This window comes from Taudactylus pleione, unplaced genomic scaffold (genome assembly GCF_031769625.1).
Source record: "Taudactylus pleione unplaced genomic scaffold, aTauple2 ptg000693l, whole genome shotgun sequence".
NCBI lineage: Eukaryota > Metazoa > Chordata > Amphibia > Anura > Myobatrachidae > Taudactylus > Taudactylus pleione.
The window spans coordinates 619,837-625,000 of record NW_028285095.1 but is presented as its reverse complement, the minus strand read 5'-3'; positions in this window follow the sequence as shown (position 1 = coordinate 625,000).

Below are 5,164 nucleotides of genomic sequence, written 5' to 3'. Positions count from 1 at the left end.
AGGGCACCAGGTTCATACACAGAGAGAGAGAGAGGGCACCAGGTTCATACACAGAGAGAGAGAGAGGGCACCAGGTTCATACACAGAGAGAGAGAGAGAGAGAGAGAGAGAGAGAGGGCACCAGGTTCATACACAGAGAGAGAGAGAGAGGACACCAGGTTCATACACAGAGAGAGAGAGAGAGGGCACCAGGTTCATACACAGAGAGAGAGAGAGGGCACCAGGTTCATACACAGAGAGAGAGAGAGGGCACCAGGTTCATACACAGAGAGAGAGAGAGGGGCACCAGGTTCATACACAGAGAGAGAGAGAGGGCACCAGGTTCATACACAGAGAGAGAGAGAGGGCACCAGGTTCATACACAGAGAGAGAGAGAGGGCACCAGGTTCATACACAGAGAGAGAGAGAGGGCACCAGGTTCATACACAGAGAGAGAGAGAGGGCACCAGGTTCATACAGAGAGAGAGAGGGCACCAGGTTCATACAGAGAGAGAGAGGGCACCAGGTTCATACAGAGAGAGAGAGAGAGAGAGAGAGAGAGAGGGCACCAGGTTCATACACAGAGAGAGAGAGAGAGAAAGAGAGAGAGAGGGCACCAGGTTCATACACAGAGAGAGAGAGAGGGCACCAGGTTCATACAAAGAGAGAGAGAGGGCACCAGGTTCATACACAGAGAGAGAGAGGGCACCAGGTTCATACACAGAGAGAGAGAGAGAGAGAGAGGGCACCAGGTTCATACACAGAGAGAGAGAGAGAGAGAGAGAGAGAGAGAGGGCACCAGGTTCATACACAGAGAGAGAGAGAGGGCACCAGGTTCATACACAGAGAGAGAGAGAGGGCACCAGGTTCATACACAGAGAGAGAGAGAGGGCACAGTTCATACACAGAGAGAGAGAGAGGGCACCAGGTTCATACACAGAGAGAGAGAGAGAGGGCACCAGGTTCATACACAGAGAGAGAGAGAGAGCACCAGGTTCATACACAGAAAGAGGGAGAGCACCAGGTTCATACAGAGAGAGAGAGAGAGCACCAGGTTCATAGAGAGAGAGAGAGAGAGAGAGAGAGAGAGAGAGAGAGAGAGAGAGAGCACCAGGTTCATACACAGAGAGAGAGAGGGCACCAGGTTCATACACAGAGAGAGAGAGAGGGCACCAGGTTCATACACAGAGAGAGAGAGAGAGGGCACCAGGTTCATACACAGAGAGAGAGAGAGGGCACCAGGTTCATACACAGAGAGAGAGAGAGGGCACCAGGTTCATACACAGAGAGAGAGAGAGAGAGAGAGAGAGAGAGAGAGAGGGCACCAGGTTCATACACAGAGAGAGAGAGAGGGCACCAGGTTCATACACAGAGAGAGAGAGAGGGCACCAGGTTCATACACAGAGAGAGAGAGAGAGAGAGAGAGAGAGAGAGAGAGAGAGGGCACCAGGTTCATACACAGAGAGAGAGAGGGCACCAGGTTCATACACAGAGAGAGAGAGAGAGAGGGCACCAGGTTCATACACAGAGAGAGAGAGAGGGCACCAGGTTCATACACAGAGAGAGAGAGGGCACCAGGTTCATACACAGAGAGAGAGGGCACCAGGTTCATACAGAGAGAGAGAGAGAGAGAGAGAGAGGGCACCAGGTTCATACACAGAGAGAGAGAGAGAGAGAGAGAGAGAGAGAGAGAGAGGGCACCAGGTTCATACACAGAGAGAGAGAGAGAGGGCACCAGGTTCATACACAGAGAGAGAGAGAGGGCACCAGGTTCATACACAGAGAGAGAGAGAGAGAGAGAGAGGGCACCAGGTTCATACACAGAGAGAGAGAGAGGGCACCAGGTTCATACACAGAGAGAGAGAGAGGGCACCAGGTTCATACACAGAGAGAGAGAGAGGGCACCAGGTTCATACACAGAGAGAGAGAGAGGGCACCAGGTTCATACACAGAGAGAGAGAGAGAGAGAGAGAGAGAGAGAGAGAGAGGGCACCAGGTTCATACACAGAGAGAGAGAGAGGGCACCAGGTTCATACACAGAGAGAGAGAGAGGGCACCAGGTTCATACACAGAGAGAGAGAGAGAGAGAGAGAGAGGGCACCAGGTTCATACACAGAGAGAGAGAGAGAGAGAGAGGGCACCAGGTTCATACACAGAGAGAGAGAGAGAGAGAGAGAGAGAGAGAGAGAGAGGGCACCAGGTTCATACACAGAGAGAGAGAGAGAGGGCACCAGGTTCATACACAGAGAGAGAGAGAGAGAGAGAGAGAGAGAGAGAGAGAGGGCACCAGGTTCATACACAGAGAGAGAGAGAGGGCACCAGGTTCATACACAGAGAGAGAGGGCACCAGGTTCATACACAGAGAGAGAGAGAGAGAGAGAGAGAGAGAGAGAGAGGGCACCAGGTTCATACACAGAGAGAGAGAGAGAGAGAGAGGGCACCAGGTTCATACACACAGAGAGAGAGAGAGAGGGCACCAGGTTCATACACAGAGAGAGAGAGAGGGCACCAGGTTCATACACAGAGAGAGGGAGAGAGGGCACCAGGTTCATACACAGAGAGAGAGAGAGAGGGCACCAGGTTCATACACAGAGAGAGAGAGGGCACCAGGTTCATACACAGAGAGAGAGAGAGGGCACCAGGTTCATACACAGAGAGAGAGAGAGGGCACCAGGTTCATACACAGAGAGAGAGAGAGAGAGAGAGCACCAGGTTCATACACAGAGAGAGAGAGAGAGAGAGAGAGAGAGAGGGCACCAGGTTCATACACAGAGAGAGAGAGAGAGGGCACCAGGTTCATACACAGAGAGAGAGAGAGAGAGAGAGAGAGAGAGAGAGGGCACCAGGTTCATACACAGAGAGAGAGAGAGAGGGCACCAGGTTCATACACAGAGAGAGAGAGAGAGGGCACCAGGTTCATACACAGAGAGAGAGAGAGAGGGCACCAGGTTCATACACAGAGAGAGAGAGAGAGGGCACCAGGTTCATACACAGAGAGAGAGAGAGAGGGCACCAGGTTCATACACAGAGAGAGAGAGGGCACCAGGTTCATACACAGAGAGAGAGGGCACCAGGTTCATACACAGAGAGAGAGAGAGAGAGAGAGAGAGAGGGCACCAGGTTCATACACAGAGAGAGAGAGAGAGAGAGAGAGAGGGCACCAGGTTCATACACAGAGAGAGAGAGAGAGAGAGAGGGCACCAGGTTCATACACAGAGAGAGAGAGAGAGAGAGAGGGCACCAGGTTCATACACAGAGAGAGAGAGAGAGAGGGCACCAGGTTCATACACAGAGAGAGAGAGAGAGAGAGAGAGAGGGCACCAGGTTCATACACAGAGAGAGAGAGAGAGAGGGCACCAGGTTCATACACAGAGAGAGAGAGAGAGAGAGAGAGAGAGAGAGAGAGAGAGGGCACCAGGTTCATACACAGAGAGAGAGAGAGGGCACCAGGTTCATACACAGAGAGAGAGAGAGGGCACCAGGTTCATACACAGAGAGAGAGAGAGAGAGGGCACCAGGTTCATACACAGAGAGAGAGGGCACCAGGTTCATACAGAGAGAGAGAGAGAGAGAGAGAGAGAGAGGGCACCAGGTTCATACACAGAGAGAGAGAGAGAGAGAGAGAGAGGGCACCAGGTTCATACACAGAGAGAGAGAGAGAGAGAGAGAGAGAGAGAGAGGGCACCAGGTTCATACACAGAGAGAGAGAGAGGGCACCAGGTTCATACACAGAGAGAGAGGGCACCCGGTTCATAGAGAGAGAGAGAGAGAGAGAGAGAGAGAGAGGGGGCACCCGGTTCATACAGAGAGAGAGAGGGCACCCGGTTCATACAGAGAGAGGGAGGGCACCAGGTTCATCAACATAACTTAAGTGAGTGACTTACCAATGGCTGTATACACCGGCAATTACAGCAGTCAGTCAGCAATAACTTCACAATACCGATATCATTCCACAGACTTCTAACTACATCTCCTCCACTACCCAACCCGCCCCATTACCCGCCCCCCTCCACTACCCAACCCGCCCCCATTGCCCTGCCCCCGTTATTGGCTTTGAATCCAAAAGTATATACAAAATAATTCAACTGCTGTTTGCAGGCAGACTATGTATATGTAATGTGAGTTATTTCATCAATACGCATAAAACATAAAGGGCCATAGGTAATAGGGAGAGAGTTTAGCAGTAACCTGACATTGGTCTAGTTTGATCTTCACAATAGGAAAATATCTGGATGAGAGTTTAAATCGTGCAAGTTTTTTTTTTTTTTTTTAGTCTAAAAACATCAGAAAGTTTCCATGTTCTCTGTCTGTATTACATTGGGCGAATTTCCATGTTGTCTGGCTCTATTACATTGGGCGAGTTTCCATGTTGTCTGGCTCTATTACATTGGGCGAGTTTCCATGTTGTCTGGCTCTATTACATTGGGCGAGTTTCCATGTTGTCTGGCTCTATTACATTGGGGGAGTTTCTATGTTCTCGGGCTCTATTACATTGGGAGAGTTTCCATGTTGTCTGGCTCTATTACATTGGGCGAGTTTGTATGTTCTCAGGCTCTATTACATTGGGGGAGTTTCCATGTTCTCGGTCTCTATTACATTGGGGGAGTTTCCATGTTGTCTGTCTCTATTACATTGGGCGAGTTTGTATGTTCTCAGGCTCTATTACATTGGGCGAGTTTCCATGTTCTCTATCTCTATTACATTGGGGGAGTTTCCATGTTGTCTGTCTCTATTACATTGGGCGAGTTTGTATGTTCTCAGGCTCTATTACATTGGGTGAGTTTCCATGTTCTCGGTCTCTATTACATTGGGGGAGTTTCCATGTTGTCTGTCTCTATTACATTGGGCGAGTTTGTATGTTCTCAGGCTCTATTACATTGGGCGAGTTTAAAAAGTGTCAGAGGTTACTGCTAAACGCTCTCATTTTCTCATCTCTCACCCTATGACATTTGACCCCTGGTATCATCTTAGCCTATAAACAAATTGTCTTCTGGTTCAATAATTCATATTTAACTTTTTATTTATTTCCAGAGCTTCATATAATAGTCTGAGTAGGGGGCGCGACACACAAACGTAACATTATCCTATTCCAGAGGGTACGGATAGCGCCCGGTATTCCATTACTAAGTAATTAGTAGGACCAGCCATACGTTGCATAGCGGCTTTCCCTGTGTACCTTCCTTAC